This window comes from Nycticebus coucang, chromosome 3 (assembly GCF_027406575.1).
Source record: "Nycticebus coucang isolate mNycCou1 chromosome 3, mNycCou1.pri, whole genome shotgun sequence".
NCBI lineage: Eukaryota > Metazoa > Chordata > Mammalia > Primates > Lorisidae > Nycticebus > Nycticebus coucang.
In genome coordinates this window covers 35,311,924-35,329,069 of record NC_069782.1, presented here as the reverse complement: position 1 = coordinate 35,329,069, position 17,146 = coordinate 35,311,924, and the positions used below count along the sequence as shown (strand labels likewise).

Below are 17,146 nucleotides of genomic sequence, written 5' to 3'. Positions count from 1 at the left end.
ACCCTTTAGATTATAAATTTGTGGGGATTTCCTATTTTATCTGTTTATAAAATGAAAAAGTTCTGTCATAAGAGAAAAATTTACAGAAAATGAGAATTTAAAAATGCATTACATATTAAAAAATCTAAAACTTAAAAGTTTAAATATTTTTGAAAAGTATAAATATATATATGCTTATTTACTTTTTATAAATAAAATGCAATATTTTAATTTAAAAAATAAAAGAATGGAATATGTTTAACAATTCTTGACCTATGGAGAACAATCCATTCCTGACTACAAAAAATAACATTTGCAGACAGTTTGTATAAGTCAAGAGCAGAAACTGTTATAACCCAAGTGAATCAAATCCTCTGGGCTCTATATTATCAGCACAGGGGAGCCTGAAATCTCTTGAGTAAGATCCACTTGACAAATCTTTGTGCCATCGGATGTCACTGTGACTCATGACAGAACTATTATTTTTGAAAAATGGCATTTTCTTTGAGCATGAATCATTAAAATAGTTGTTTTTTTTTTTTTTTTAATAGTCACCATTTAGCCACAGGAGAAACAAAACTAATAGTAAAGGAAGTGTGAATGGAGTAGCTGAGGTGCTTATAGTCTTAGGTCGGCTGTTAGGAAAAAAAAGCCCCACTGAGTTTACACATGCAAGGCAGCTTCCAGCTGAAGACAATTGTCTCTCCTCTGCCTCCCTTCCATAACAAATTCTATATTGTTTTGCAACCTGATACCTATTGATCTACTAACATTAAGACAAGAAACAAAATACCACCCTCTCCCCCAATGAGACTAATAATGAGCATTGATAAAATTGTTTCATGGACAGAGGATTTTGTTAAAAGGTTAGCAGTGAAACACTGTGTTTGCCAACTATTAATGCACAAAATCTCTCCTTTCATTACTGTGAAACTCTAAAATACACACACACACAGAGACACAATTTTTTTCTTTTTCTTAATTGTTGGGGATTCATCGAGGGTACACAGAACCAGGTTACATCGATTGCTTTTGTTAGATAAGGACCCTCTTATAATTGTGTCCCACCCCCAATGTTTTTTTATACTATTACATTCAGTAGTTCATTTCATTTGAAAGTAACAGCGTTACTGCTAAGTAGTGTCTTTTTATGTACAACAGATGGTTAAAATAAATGTTTTTTTTAAGAGTAGATTTGACATAACGGTAGCTATGAGACTGTACAACTCCCTCTGTGAATATTGTTGATTTTGATGAATTGGTTCTTTTTTTTCTCCCAAACGACAATATGTTCAAACAGCTGTTGAACATTCAATCAACAAGTATTAGGGTGACCCTACCTTCTGAGAATATATCATCTCATTCTGAAAATCTTCATTCATCTTCTTGGGTAATCACATTATAATGAATGCATCTGTTACAAGTTAATATTATAAAATTAATACTGATAGGAATATAAGACCTAAACCTCTATTGTAAATATATGCAGTTTATAACTTTAGGAAAATTCTTTGGTGTAAGAAAGGGTAGCTTAATCAAAATATTGAGTAAAAGTATGTAATGAATCATTCTGAAAAGCAAAAGTACTAGCTAAACTTTATTTTCTGAGCTTTAATAAAGTATCAGTGGCTTTACATATGAGCTCACTTAATTACATTAACAACTCTGCGAAATCAATACAATTGTTATCTCTATTGTAAGGATGAGTAACTTCAGGCTAAAAGAATTGAAGGAACTTATCCAAAGTCCTCCCAAAGCTTGAAAGTAAAGGAACAAAAGCTGACGTTAGACCCCCTAACTCCAGACTCTATTCCCCTATGTACGACACTGTTATATACAAACATCAGGAAATACTTATATTAACTTCAGAGCTCCCTTAAGTTATTATAAAATTGTAAACATGTATTACTTTACGGCCCTATACTTTAGTCACGTAATCGTAGAAGCGGAGTGAAAATGGATCACCCAGAATGATGACGTTTTACTATACCGTGTGAGTCATGATGAGCATGAAAGAACTTAGGTGGAACGTCAGAAATCAATTTCTATTAGAAAAATAAATCTTACAGAATTTCACTGATTAAAGCAAAAATAACTCTTCAAGTTATGGAAAAACTGACCAATGAAATAAAGACAGAGAAAACACTTCTTCTGGATTTTTTATCAAAACATGAGTTAATCTTTCACTCTTGTTGCTCTTGTTTCACTCGTGTTCCCTCTGCCTCCGTTTGGTGGGGGATGGTTTGAAAACACGCAGACTGATGTTCTCCATGTTATCCAAGAGTCTGTCCAGTCCTTGACATGTGGCGAATCCATAGTAACTATATGGAAAGGAGGAAGATTCAGAGGGAGAGAGGAGTGAAGATGGAAAATGTAGGTAGGAAGAAAGGAATGAAAGAAGTAAGGGAGTGGATAGAAAAAGGAGTGATGAGAAGGGGAAAAGATGTTTTAACAGCTATTAAATTAATAGGATGATTATATGAGGAGTTAGAAAAAGAGAGCGTAAACCAAAAATGAACAGCAAATATTTATTAACTTCATAACCTATAGCATATCTGATGAATAATGGTGAAGTTGTGTCAATTGCACCAGAAGTCACATGAAAACATATCTCATTGTATTAGAACTAAACTTATATAATTAGATAAAATTTTAAGGAACCCTCTACTTTTAAATGTGGGTAATAGTAATATAACAATAAAGCTTTCATTTATTCTGACATGTTTATCTCCACAGAAAACCTTTTAGAGACAGTTTCAAAGCTGAATTTCAAGTACAGGAGATAACTTTCCTTCTTATATAACCTTACTTTCTCCCATAAATATTTTAAAAGTAAACTACCATACCAGAAAGGAAAAACAAAAACCCAGCATGCTAATTCTTGGAATGCTGGTGGTAGTTGTTGATGGCTGACGGATGTAGGAGAAATTCTGGCTTATAATAAGGCGCTGTTTCTTTTTTTCTAATTTCAGATTACTATGAGGATACAAAATGATTAGGTGACATTGTTTACTTTGTCAGGTGAGGATGAAGTTGTGGCTGAGCCCTCTGCCCGAGAGGCACGCTACTGAACACCTTCACATTGTGCACATTAGGTGAGACCCCGCCAATCAGACAACCTCCGCCGCGTTCTCCCCGTCTCACTTGAATTTGTGTTTTCCTCTCTTGTGAGTGGGTAGTTGTTTATCTATTGGTTTCATATTAGTATTTACTACATTAGATACTTGATTTTCCATTCTTGTGATAATTATTCTGTTTCTTGATCTGGGTGCTGATTATATGGTGGTGTTTGGTTTGTGCAAATCATAAAGCTGTATATTTGTCTCTATGCACAGTATATTATAATCAAATAAAAAGTTTAAACATTCGAAGAGTCAATCTCATTCCATTTCTGGGTATGTGTAAACATGAAGGCATTGGGGAAGTAATCACTGAACAACAGAATTTCACGTCTAAGCTTTAATCTCAAAGCTGCCAGATTTCAATACTTTGGCTCCTAAGAGTTATTCCTGTGTTCATTTCTTTTCTTTGTGTTCAATAATATATCCATGGAACTTACTCTTTTCACTCAGGAACAATATACGTTATCTATACATATTTGGGACCTTAAACCCGCATCAGTTTTAAGTGATTATCTTTGGGTGTGAATATTTAAAGTTTAGTAATAATCTCATAAATTTCAAAAGGAAAAACATCGTTGTTTTACAGAAACATACTTCTAAATCTAGGAGGTTTAATGTGTTTCTCACAGAGAGACAATGAACAAAACTAAAATTTTGCTCTTGTTTCTGTTTCAATGTATTAATCTGAAATTAATCAATCTAGTTAGAATTCAAGACCGATTGTTTTAAGCAAACAATTACATGACCTGTTAGTACCCTGTGCTTTATTTGTCACTGCTATGAAAAAAGATACTATCGGTTTTCTAAAAGATATGGTAAACTGCCCAGTAATTGCCGACGATATTTATAAACCATCAGCAACCTACTAACGGAGATACATACAGCCATTAAATGTTATTAAATATTTAATTTCATATTAAATAAAACTAATTTGCACCAAATTAAATCAAATAAACATTAAAATTATGCAAGAAATCATTTTCATAAAATGTGCAATGCTGTTTTGCTTTTATTTTTTGCAGTTTTACTTTTAGATCATGGCTACTGCCTCTGCTTCACAGGTTTGGCTATCAATATCTTTTTGATTCCTTGCATTGCTGTTTATTAATATTTGAAAGCAAATGTGACAAAAATATAAATTATCTCATGTTGTTTAGCATCTTGCTCTTGCGGGGGAAAGTAACATTAAAATAAAAAGCAGTTGTAGTAAGGATAAATGTACTGGCAGGCCAGATCTATCCAGCTTTGCAATTCCTTTCCCACCTGAAAAATGAACGGATAAACTCACCCAGAAGTTCTGAATAGTTTACACATTGATTCATATGTATTGCACCATGTAAAGTTTCTAGAACTGAGAAAAATTGATTTAATCTATTTGAATGCTATGTGCAATGGATGTCCTATCCCTCTGATAAGTGGTAGCTGTCAACTGATGACAGATATACGTGTTGTAATAGTGAGATGCCAATTACCAAGAAAAGATAACATTTCATGTATTTGAAAGTTAAAGGTCCAGAATATGATGAAGCACTAGCTTACCTGGACTTCCAGTGCAAAGCATGCTAGTACCCAGAGAGGCGGGAAATCCCCTTCCCTTTAAACACGCAGTTGTTTCTCTCACTTCCTAGCAGTGCATATGAACTTAATGCTGTTTTCATTATTCTAGTGATAGATTGCACTTGTCTATAATTTTGAAGATGGATTTGCTCTAACCCACTCATGATTTCTCATGGCTTATGACAAATAGCATTTGAAACAGAACTGTTAGGAAATAATAATACCACTGCTTGCCTCAGGATGAGAAAAGAAATCAAGTGTTTTGCTTTCTTTGTGGCCAAATAAACCCTTTTAGCTAATAATATAATAGAGAGATAAGAAAACTCATAGTTGTAAGTATAAGTTTTAGGCTGGGTGGGTGGCTCGTGCCTGTAACCCTATCACTCTGGAAGGCCTGGGCAGGTGGATTGCTTGAGCTCAGGAGTTCCAGACCAGCCTTAGCAAGTGCGAGAACCCTCCTTCATTAAAAAAAAAAATTGCTGGGCATTCTGGTGGGCACCTTAGTCCCAGCTACTGGGGAAACTGAGGTAAGAGAACTGCTTGAGTCCAAGAGTTTGAGATTTTTATAAACTATGACGCCATGGCACTCAACCCAGGGTGACAACATGAGACTCTGTCTCAAAAAAAAAAAAAAAAAAGTACGTTTAGTTGCTTAGCAAGAAAAACTTGAAGCAAATATACAAATTACAACAAAATACCCAGAGTTCATTCTTAATTGCCTTACATATAAATATAAATTACACTTGAAAAAATAGCAATATTATGTCAATAATTTATAACATGGACACAGCAAGAACAAGAGTTCTTAAGCCCTAGTGTCTCCTCAGCCCAGCTCTAGCCCTTTGTTTCTTTTCCATGCTAACAAATTTTTTAGCATTTCCTTTCTGCATTGTAAGTTGCCAAGCAATAATTATCATTGAAATTTGAAGAGGTAGATTATGCTGTTAGCAACGCGTAGCTTCTTGTATTTGTCTCAATTAACGATTGATGCTTAATAAGATTTTTTTAAAGCTGAAAATGCTAAATTATTAGCTTATCTGACAGAAAAAAACTCATCTCTTGCAAAGTCATTCATTTATAAAAAGTGTTTTCATTGAAATAATAAAAATAACATGAAAAATCAGCAGAAGCATGACATAAGACATAAAATTATGAGAAATAAATGAAGTCAAAAAGAGCCTCAATAAACCCAAAACTTAATGGAAATCAAATTCTATATATTTAAAAATATAAAGGTAGCATGGATATTTTGTTGATTTTGCAAAATCTAATTCTAGAATTTCATTTCATCAGTGTTCCAGCGTCATGGTGTATTATTAGGAAATTTGAATAAATTTTTGGTTATTTAGGTTATTAAGTTTTACCTTCTTCCCCACCTCCGGGAATATTTTCCCTTACTATGCCTTCTTAATTTCATCTAAACCAATGATTTTTCCGGATTGATTATGCCCCCAGAGAACAGGTGGCAATGTCTTTAGACATTTTAGGTAGTCACTACAGGGGTTGGCAGCTGTATGACCCAATGTCCAGTAAGCAGAAGGCATCCGCAATGCACAGGGTGGCCCCCACTAACAAAAATGGCTCCAAATGTTTGCTGTTGAGAAACTCTGATCTAAACTGTAATGGTTTGACTGGCCCATTGTTCACATACTTTCTAAAGAAAAAAGAAATTCTTAATATTTCAATATTATTATTCTGTAATAGCCCAAAACAGCATCCTACAACAGCAGCACTCACTGATTTATTGACGGCAGTTGAGTGGGCTCAGCTAGTCGGTGTTTGTCTGGCCTGTGTCTCTCCTGCAGTATCAGTCACACATTGTCTGAGGGTCAGGTTGTCTTAAAACCTTCATCACTTGCATAGCTAATGCCTGGGATGGGAAAACTCGGACTCCTGGTTCTCCAACAGTTGGTCTGGTGGGTATCTCCTCTCTCTGTATGTGGTTTCTCTGTTTGGTCCCTCTCATAGTGACCTTGAGCAGTTGGGTTATTTCATATGGTGGTTACTGTCTTTCACAGAAAATGTCACAAGAAAGACTGGCAGAAGCTGAAGCTGAATTGTATTTTTCTTTTTTTTTTTTAGAGTTTTTTGGCTGTGGCCAGGTTTGAACCTGCCACCTCCAGTATATGGGGACAGTGCCCTACTCCTTTGATCCACAGGCACCACCCTGAATTGTTTTTTGTTGTTGTTGTTGTTTGTTTGTTTTTTTTTCCTCTGAAGTCAGCCTCTATCTTTCTACTATGTTCTATTTTTCAAGGCAGTCACAATTTGCTGTCCAGGTTTAAGAAGAGTAAATAGATGCCCCACATCCTAAATTGATGAGGGACGTCTAGGCTGCTGCAGGCAGAGCCCACCTTCTTGCCACAGAACTGGCATTTTTTTCCTACATACAAAACACATTCATCCCCTGTCAAGACGTTCAAATGTCTCATATTACTGTGAGGTGCAGTACTCTGTTATTTAACTCAGGTCCATGTACACAGGAAGCTCAGTGGGTCTGCTAGAACAGCTCTTGCAGTATCATTCCTCTCTCTCTGAAGACCTACAACCTGTTGAAACACCTTTAATGCCTACCGTGCAGCCAACGTACGGTGATCAACCCCATGCAGAGGATAACTGATATGCTTCCATTCAAAATATGTGAAATGCGAGGCAAACGGAGACCCTGATTTATAGCAACTCATAAATTCAGCTGAGTACATGTTGCTGGTTTCTGGATTATAGCTCTTTCTATTACCTAGAAATGATTTTTCACAGCCCCTGGGTCTGTATTCTGGGTCTTAATTCTGCTGTCTGAGTCACGTTCCCTTCCATGTAAGAAAGGCTCCATGTTCGTAGTCGAGTGTTCTTGGGCAGATTTCTGCCCGAAGAAATTCTGAAATCCAACTTCTTTTTTAATTTAACGCTATCCCTGTCCTTATGCCCAACCTGACACATTTTGTTTTAACTATGTGAGTTTCTTGAGTCAGGAACCATTCTTGAGTCCTTCCATATCCTTTAGTGAATAGATATCAGATTCTGGATTGGTCGGTTAAAGTTCCTCAAATAGACTTTGAACTACTTTTACCCTTCATTTTTGGATGTATTTATGTATTATGTATTAGGGGAAATGCACATTCACAAATCTTTCTGGGGAAAACTCTTTTTTATGTCGGGCTCTATTTAAGGCTCTCGTAGGAAAAGTTTAACAGAGAACATGTGAGAGACACTCTTAGCATCCTTGAAAGGCTTCTTGTCTTATTGAGAGAACCTGTGCCTAACAAAGGGTTATCTTGAATTCAGTTTCTTGATTGTAATCCAAGTCTTATTATCTCTAAACTGAAAGATTTCTTGGTAGCTTCAATCCCCTGAAACAGGTGTTTCAAGAGCGATCTATAGAAAATGCATGGCCTTTTGTAGTTTATATTATGCAATATCACCTATTCTGCAATGCATTCATTGAAGCAGTCACAAAGCCACCCAGGTTCAAGGGCATTGGGCATAGACTTAACCTCCTCATGGGGAAAGGGTCAAAGAATTTACAACACTTTTTACACTCATAGCAGTTTGCTATACGTTATCTTTATGTTAAGGTACCACTCCGGTCACTAACACCAATATGTACATGTGCTGCCTATGAGTTTGCCTTTACTCATCACGATCTAGTTTGTGACTGTTCTTTGTTTCTTTTTCAAGTCAAATTCAATCACCCTCCCAATAGTATTAATGACCTGGCTTTATAAGGAGCAATAGAAAAAATAAATAAATAAAGGATGAGGTTCATGACATTAAAGCACTCATTAGTTGATTCAGGAAAATTCTAAAATGTGAAACACAATTCTAGAATGTCAACTGATATACCTTCTTATGAATAAAAATTTGGTCTAGTTGTCAACATAAAATAGAAGATGACTATAAAACAAAACATTACACTGTATCCCCCAACTCACATCAAGGATACAATGTAACTGCAAGTTAGAAAATAAAAATATTTAAGGAAGATTCCTTTGAAGATAGCAAAGCAGTAAATCGTGTATTCTGCCCATCCACATAATCCCTCTTACATAAATATATCCAGAAATGAAGAGTAAAACTAATTCAAAGTCTATAAGAGAAACTTTAACAGACCAATCCAGAATCTGATATCTGTTTACTAAAGGATATAGAAGGACTCTAGAATGGTTCCTGACTCAAAAGTTAAAGGGAAAGAAGGAAAATGAGACAGATGCAAAATAGCCAGACCCGCCCTGACAGTATTAAGTGCAAGCACCTGACGCTCCCGGGTAGGTCTGGCAAGAGCAGCACTGGCCTGAAACCATTTAGAAAGGCATCTTGCCCAGAAGGATGACCTCCTAGACCGGAGGATCTTAGCCGTGGCTGTGAGTGTGCACTAGGTCAGCATTTGATGGGCAATTAGAATCACAATCATGATAGACCCTCCCTATATCAAGGAAGGGAGCGTTCAAGAGTAATTTGAGAGAGCTACAGAAATGCACACTTAGAGGAGCAAATGGTTTAACTACAACAATTGATGGATTGATCTGGCCCAGAAGGCGTGAATTCACCTTTAGAATGTTATCCACTTTTCCTTTCTTCACTTTCCCACTTTGAGCATGGGTTCAAAAGAAACCTTGGCTAAAAAGCTGAATGTGGATGCAGGAATTTTAACCAGGAAATAGAGAAGAACCACCTCTCTGCCTTGCACTACAACATCCCCTAATTTAACATTAAATTAGGTTCAGAATTTGATTATTATGTGAGGTGGTTTATTCACATTTTGCTGAATAGGTACTGTGTTCTTGTCTTAAAGTGACCACCGGGTTTTTGATAACATAAGATTAAGCAGAAAAAGCATGAGATTTGCCAGCAGGTCCAAACGAGACCCTCAGTTGTGTAAGTCCATTCTACTTAGCACATTTAGCACAGGCTGCTTCCGTGGCATCCTCTCCTGTTTATTTCTAGAGAGTAGATCCTAAACTGATATTCCAATATTTGGTCTGGGTGAAATCATTAGCCCAGATATTACTAATCGCCTGGCATTCATTGACAGAAAGAACTGTGGATACTATTCATCTCTCTGGTGTAGCTAAATCACCCTATTGCTCAAGCTCTTCCATCCTGGATTAAGTAAATATCAACATAAATAACAAGGACAGTAAATAGGAGAGTGTTCTGGCAGGGCGAGCTCTCCAGCACTTTGCAGTCACCGTTTAGTGATGGCCGTTTTCTCCCCCAGTGATCTCAAGAACTAGAGAAATGAGGATGAGAGCAGACGGGAGGGCGCTGTTAACTGTGCGTGACGAGGAGCACGCAGGGTACACTGAAAGAGAGAGAGCTGTAGCGCTGGTGGGCTCTATGCATGCAGCTTCTTCACAGGTTCTTAGAAACTGAAAACAAGAGCCAGTGTCCTTAGAACATTTAAGCATCTAAAGTTCCCATGCATTCTTTATATGCCAACAAAATCCTGAGAACATGTAATTGTACTGTGGAGTCTTTTCTCAGCAATGAAGTTACTTGCTGAAAAAGTAAACAACACACACGCTGTAAAAACCATATACCTAAAGGCTTTTATTTTCCCCTGGTTTAGTGAATTTTGTGAAATCTCTAGATCTTGTTTGCACACGATGTGGACTCAGTCAAGCATGTGATCAACATCACTTCAGAGAACGAGCTGGAAATCTCAAAGTTTCATAGCACACAAAGTTATTAGTTATTTAGTGGATTTCTCAAGAATAGACTCCAGACTAATGGTAGAGTTTTTAAAAAATGAATCCACTGACAGTTTTTACTGAAAAGACATTGGCTCTCAAACCATGACACAGAGCCTCTGCCTTCATTAATACCACAGTTTCGCTAAGTAAACTGTTCCCTCAGAGTAGCAAAATCTGACAAAAACAGGGACTGAAGTCAGTTTATTCACACCAACCTCTATGACCAGGCTAATAAATTCCTCTAATGTTCCATACCGGAGTTATATTTTCATCCCCCATTCTGGTGTTGGATTTTATGAAAGAATGGAATCTGTGTCTCCTTGAATTAATATACTTGAAAGGACCTGGATTATTTTAGTAGCAGAATAGGGTATTCAAGTGGAACAAAAACCACATCTACAACATCCTGGCACAGATCAAACCCAGGTGTCCTCTTGTTCATAATTTGTGCTTCTACAGAGACATATGAGAAGTTCTGAAGCAAATTCATGTTCAAAGTTGATAGACTGACAGCCATACCACATAATATTTATTTGGTGAATTAGAATAATCTTTGACTTTCAAGAATATTAAGCAACTAATTTTGAGCTCATGACTGATCCTCAAAAATTCGTAGTTAAAAACTTAAGCAGTGTCCAATTTCCTCCACTGATTCCCGTAAGCTTGTTGTGGAAATGAAAAGTCTATCATTGAGCGGCGCCTGTGGCTCAGTGAGTAGGGCGCCAACCCCATATGCCGAGGGTGGCGGGTTCAAACCCAGCCCCGGCCAAACTGCAACAAAAAAATAGCTGGGCGTTGTGGCGGGCGCCTGTAGTCCCAGCTGCTCGGGAGGCTGATGCAAGAGAATCGCGTAAGCCCAAGAGCTGGAGGTTGCTGTGAGCCGTGTGACGCCACGGCACTCTACCCGAGGGCGGTACAGTGAGACTCTGTCTCTACAAAAAAAAAAAAAAAAAAGAAAAGTCTATCATGAAATAGACAGGAAAGGATTTATTCAGATAATGTTTTAGTTTTCAAAGGCTTCCATAACAAAGTAACACACACTTGTTACTGGGAAAAGAAAACTTTATTGTCTCATTGTTAAGGAGGCCAGAAATTTAAAATCAATACAAAAAAAAAAAAAAAGAAAAGTCTATCATGAAATAGACAGGAAAGGATTTATTCAGATAATGTTTTAGTTTTCAAAGGCTTCCATAACAAAGTAACACACACTTGTTACTGGGAAAAGAAAACTTTATTGTCTCATTGTTAAGGAGGCCAGAAATTTAAAATCAAAGTGTCCCTTAAAAGGTACTAGGGAAGATCTGTGTCAGGCCTATCTCCCAGCTTCGGTAGCCACAGGCATTACCTGGCCTGTCCATGGTCTTTTTCCAAAATCTTCTCGTGCTGCCCTCACTCTGACGAGTCCTTATATGTGAAAATATCCCCTTCTGATAAGGACACTATAATATTAGACTAGCTCCCACCCTGATGATCTTATTTTAACTCCATTACTTCTTTAAAGGCACTAGTTCTTAAAAGGTCAATTTCTGAGGTATAAGAGGACTAGATGTTATGAATTTGGGGGAACACAGTTCAACCCATGACAATTTTCTTTTTTACATAATTTTCTGTCTAACAGTTTATTTTTTGAAATATTTCAATTGAAATATTCAATACACTGTTATAATAGATTTTTGGTTCCTGGGAGATTATAATACAAGTAAAATGTAACAAATGCAATAAAGTTCCCTGGTAAATATGCAAGAAGATTGAGTTAAATTTTTTCCTCTCTGAAAATATTTCTGAAATTATATGTTTTTCAGATTGTGTATGTGTAAGTCTTGTTTAGGTAACAATTAAAAGAGAAACACGATGTTTTTTTCTTAACCTGGACTTGTATTTTTTTCTATATAATAATCATTAATTGCAAATTTAACTTTGATAACAAGATGAAAGTTTCCAAATATGTATAAAAAAACTTTCATAAATTTTACCATAATATATAATATTGAAAAATATGAAATATTGCCATTGTGATTCAAAATGAGCACTTTATCATTCATTAAGTTTCAAAATAGTAAAGGGCAAATGAGCCCAAACTCTGACAATCATTCTCTTAAAATCTTGACTTCAGGACATGTTAAGTTCCAAGTGCTCTAATCTTTAAGACCTTCTCAGCATTGCTGTCCCTCCTTAATTACAAAGCTTTAATTTGTAATTGGTCTTTGATGACATTATAGACATTCCCATTAATTGCATGAAATTAATCTTTGTTCATTATCAAGTGTTTCAAAACAAAGTCATCCAAGTCTAAATTTGTTATCATTAATCGCACAGGTGTTTGGGGGGTTTCTACCTTCTCTGACCTACTACTACTTTATAAGGGGTGTTGAAGTTGCTTTATTGTACACAGATTGATAGTGATTTAAAAATTATTTTAATTATAAAAAGAACTATTAATTAATACTTCTTCAAACTTCTCTATTGTACATGCAGTAGTGAGAGTCCCACATTAGCTGGTGCATTTATATCATCTGTCAACCAAAGAATGATGAGTTTAATGAATTTGGAATGAACGTCATTTCTCATAAACCACTGCAGCCTACAGAGTGGCTATTCTGCCAGACTAAGAAGCAACATACTTGGGCAGAAGCTGAGAGAGCATGTACTTAGAGGAAAAAAAAATAGTACTGGGAATTGATACCAAGCTGGAGAGCCAAGTACACATATTTAACAAGCTCTGGGGGAAGGTGTGAATGTTCATGAACGGAGACATGTGCATGTGTGCAACCGAGCTTCAGGCTACTTCATGGGATCTATCTTCAGAAAATGGCACCCTCGGCAAAATTCAGGGGTTGAGTTTTGTTCCTGTGATGCCCAAAGGTGAAGCAGAGGATGCAGAAACCACCACTGCACATCCTCTCCTGAGTGTCAGAAGCACTGCACAGTCAGGGGCCTCCCCACAGGAAAGGGTGCTGATCAGTTATGCCGAAACCACAGAGGGAGAAGAACAACATTAGCTAGGTGATGGAAATCAGGAGTGGAGCAAATATTTTCAAAAGGCCCATTCTGTTCATCTCAAGAAAGAGAGGCTCATGGCCATTAAACAAGCAAGCAGGTTTAACAGAGCATCCAACCTCCCAGGCTGCCACAGGTGGGAACTCAGCTGTAAGGTTTCTCTGCGGTGCTTTGGCCAACAGGTGTCCAATCACTTGGTTAAGAGTCTTAAGATTTTATTTTATCAGACTTTAAAATGAAAATAAGATGTGTTGTGTCTGAAAATAGTTTGTCTTTTGTGAAATATCTATAATGTTAGCAAACAGTTAAATATTGAAGCTTTAAACATCAGCAGTAGCTCTTGAAGTTTTCCCACCTATCCAGCTGCAGTTCTGTATTATTTGATCACAATCTTACCACCACCCCTCCATCAGCTGCCTCAGTCTCTGGTAAAGCCTTCTATCTCCATTTCTGTGGTAAAGAGAGGGGACATTGGATGATCTCACCACGAAAATGATAACGATGTGAAGTAATGCATATTTGAATTAACTGGATTTAACCATAACACTTCAAAACATCATATTGTATATGGTAAATACATACAATTATATCTGTCAATTTAAAATAAATAAATGAATATTCAACATTACCTGACTTTAAAAGGACCTCAGACAGAAATTAATAGCTTAGCAACTAGTATTTTTAACAGTCAAAATACCTGAATGCCATGGCTTTACCTAGTACTCTATTTACATTATAAGCTTTGAAAGACCAGACTTAAAATGAGTAACCTACTTCTTTAGAAGCTGGAGTATAATGGATTTCCTTATTTCTTCCCTATTTTTTGATGAAGAAGGAGCTATGTGAAAAGTCATTACTTAATAGGTTCTGTGTCAGTATGTCACCATTCATTATGCTCTTCCTTAACCAAGTTGAGTGAAAGTGGTAATGACCTAAGGTGGAAAAAACTCCATCAAAAATTCTATGAGATGTTGAATAGAGACAAAATATAACCACAGAGTCCCCCTTACTCTGTGTACCCTCATACAGCTGTCGAATCTGTGATCAAAATATGTTAGATACAAATTTTGACTTTCTAGAAAGATGTTGAAGAATTCTGAATTTTCAAACAAGTTTCTTCTCAAAGTTGGAACAGACTCTGAATTGCATTATGGTTGCATTTTTCCTAGACATTTAGGAATTAACTGTTTATTTTACCGCCATGAATACATCAACTAGAACACATCTGAACTTTGAGGAAATGTATAATCACACTTCAAAACATTCGCAGTGGAATTTCCAGTACATAAAGATTATGGATCCTTCCCCAATTTAACCAGAGAATATGCTTCTTTAGCTGGTCATCTCAAAAATTCAAATTATTATGACTCAAACATCAACCACTTGATAAAATTTAAGTTAAAATTTAAAATATCTGAAATTTGAGTGAGATTGCATCATCAATACAATTGTATTTTAATGTAAAATTTGTTTTTAAAAGAAATCAAATTAGTTCATGAGGAAGTCACCTGACTCTGCCTTATCTTTATTTTTTACAACATTAATTTTGCAAGCTTGATATGGGAGGTCAATATGCGAAGAATTGGTCATAGAAATCCAAAAATACAAATTGTGTAAATCTGTTGTTGACAATATGATGTTACTCAATGTATTTTATATGCCTGTATTTCTTCTGGATTCAGGGGCATGAAGAAATATGCCTATCCACATTAAAACAACAATGATTGATTTATTTTAGTAGGCAAGAGAACTATAGAATCCAAATCTATTTTCTTTTCTTCCATAGATTTGGACAATACAACCTTTGTTTACAGCTCAGCTGTACTAAATCATAATTGGCTTTGTATTCATACATACATTTACATAATATTTTCCACTGGTTTTTGTTTCATTCTTACTGTTTGCATTTAATATGTATAAAACACATATATTGATAGATTTATAATAGTAAATATAATTTGACATAAATTACATAAAATATGACAGATTCATAGACAGATAGATAAATACCACCTTTATTGGTATTGGAAAATGTAAAGTGTTGTATAAAATTGTGTGTATTTTTAGATATTATAGCAATAATATATCTGAATAAAAATATTTGAATATTCATAGGAGACCACATAGTACTTACACGTATATTTTCCATTTGGAGTAATATGCTATTGCTAAACTGACATGTGAATATATTTTAACCTACTTTGACTTAAATACATGGAAAAGTTCCATTGCAATCACATCTTGAAATACACGTTTTCTTCGTTCTCATGATCTTGAACACTTGAACCTTATTTTTTTATCTTTGATCGTGTTAAATCCAATTGATTCCACTTTAGTAGACATTAAGCATTTAAAACAAATGACTCAACATATAAAACTTGATGAATAGTTTCAAAATAGCATATAGTACTTACTCATCCAAGGAGAACGCAGCAGCAGCTGAAAAGCTGTCAAGAAGAAAAATGCCAGAAGGATTAATAAATCATATTGCTATAACATGATGATAAGAATTATAAACAGCTATGTAGAAATTAGGTCACTAGCAGTCAGATGGCATGGCTTATTTTAGCCTTGGGAGTAGAGGAGTGTATATCTTTTGTTATGCACTGGTAAGTAGCTGGCACACTTCAGTATATTAATTCAGTATAAACGTTACTTAAAGACATTAAAATTGGCTTTGATCCAAAAAATGTTCTCTGAGTTACCATTAGCTAACATAGATTTTAAATTTTACCAGAGATGACTGAAGATGCAAAGAAAAGCCAGAAGTTAAAAAGACAGGCAGAAATAGTTAAAAAAAAAAAAAAAGGAGCGGGTTATTAAAAAATAAAGCATGGACACATAAGAATACAAGAATTTTTAAGCACATTAATAAGTCTGAATGTCCATGCCATTTACGAAAAAAAATACTGAACCATAAGAGAATGAAATATCTAAAACAAATGCTTATAGAATACTTTTCAAAAGTTTTTTATTTTTAAAAACTTTTTTTGAAATAGAAATCACTGTAGTACATTTTTTCTATTACATGAAAAGAACTGTCTTCTTAATCACTTCCATGACTGGTAACCCTATATAAAAGTAACGATATAACCACCAGAACAAGAAAAGGAACAAACAAAAACTTCACTTAATTCCCCCTCCCCAGGCAATTGATTGGAGAAGCTCTTGAAAAGGCCAAACAATAACTTTACTGTGATGGACAAGATTGACTTAGGTTTTATACTATACTCAAATAATTAAGAAAAAATTATTAAGTTAATAAAATCATATTTCCATAGAAAAAGTCTTTGAGTGAGATGTGTTTATAACTGCCATAATGAGAAATTTTTTGAATATTGTTCCATTAAAATGGTTTTACACTGATTGCATAAATTAATGTCTCTTATTCAGGAACATAGATTAAAACATAATCAAAATTAAATTTATTTATGAATCTACCTCCTGAAGTCAGTTATTATTAATACATGGGTCTACATGCGTTGTCTTTCCCCCAGTCTTATAAAAAAACATCGGCTATTAAAGAAAAACACAAATAAATAATATACAAATTAGTAAGGAATGAATGCTCACTATAATAGCATTGGCTACTATCGAGTCTGTTGCTTATTATGACACATTTTTTCTATGTATATGCCAATGAATTTCAACATTATTATCTAACATACAAATCTACTTGTGTATTGTTATAAATTACTAAACTATACTATTTTCTAGCTTACTTTCTGTGTTAGCATTGTATCTTAGATAATTTTCAACATCAGTTCAAATCCATCCAATTATTTAATAATATACTTGCAA

At 35.3% G+C, this 17,146-nt stretch overlaps 1 protein-coding gene across 1 annotated transcript in view; it reads right to left on the bottom strand.

The window, feature by feature from the left end:
- The window catches only part of MGAT4C (MGAT4 family member C), an 801,801-nt gene that overhangs the window by 695,028 nt on the left and 89,627 nt on the right, over positions 1-17,146 (bottom strand). Inside the window, exon 2 of the mRNA XM_053584423.1 lies at positions 15,760-15,792. The gene's annotated coding sequence lies outside the window, so the exon portion shown is untranslated. The remainder of the gene's footprint in view (positions 1-15,759; positions 15,793-17,146) is intronic.